This window comes from Nanorana parkeri, unplaced genomic scaffold (assembly GCF_000935625.1).
Source record: "Nanorana parkeri isolate BGI_ZX_2015 unplaced genomic scaffold, ASM93562v1 scaffold2202, whole genome shotgun sequence".
NCBI classification, from domain to species: domain Eukaryota; kingdom Metazoa; phylum Chordata; class Amphibia; order Anura; family Dicroglossidae; genus Nanorana; species Nanorana parkeri.
The window spans coordinates 40,032-40,581 of record NW_017308470.1 but is presented as its reverse complement, the minus strand read 5'-3'; the positions used below and the strand labels follow the sequence as shown (position 1 = coordinate 40,581).

Genomic DNA, 550 nt, shown 5'->3' with positions numbered 1-550 from the left:
GATCTCGCTAAGCCGCGCGGTCCCCATAGCAATGTATGGGATCGTTCATGGCCGCAGAACTGCCCTCACTTTCTCAGGGTTCCCCCAAATCTCCACCCAATGACAACCCTAAATGGTTTCCCAAATGCTAGAAAGCTGCCTGTTAGGAAACAAGCACCCCCGAAAACTCTACTCACGACCCATGAACTCAATTACCACCCTACTAATTGGACAGTGAAAGGAGAAGCAGCACAGTGGTGAGGTCATCTCTCTGCCCTATCCTCCTATAAGGGTGCTTCTTGTAAGCTCATGAACAATGATCTACCTGTGCTGCTCCTTCCACTCACACTTCAGCTCTGCTGTACAGGGACTGCAAGAGGCCGATAATAGATCACATTCTGATTGTATTTCAAGCATGCATTTAATGAATACGGAGCGGCCTCCATTGAAGTCTTTATATCTGCCCAGAGTTCAGCTTTAAACTACATGGACAGTTCCAGCCCCTATTACTGTGCGATCTCACCCCCTGTTATGGGGGGGGGGGGGGGGACCTCCTTGGACGGGGGCTTTT

General features: G+C 50.2%; 1 protein-coding gene across 1 annotated transcript in view; it reads right to left on the bottom strand.

The window, feature by feature from the left end:
- The window catches only part of LOC108801038 (serine protease 33-like), a 24,355-nt gene that overhangs the window by 4,543 nt on the left and 19,262 nt on the right, over positions 1–550 (bottom strand). The window lies entirely within an intron of this gene.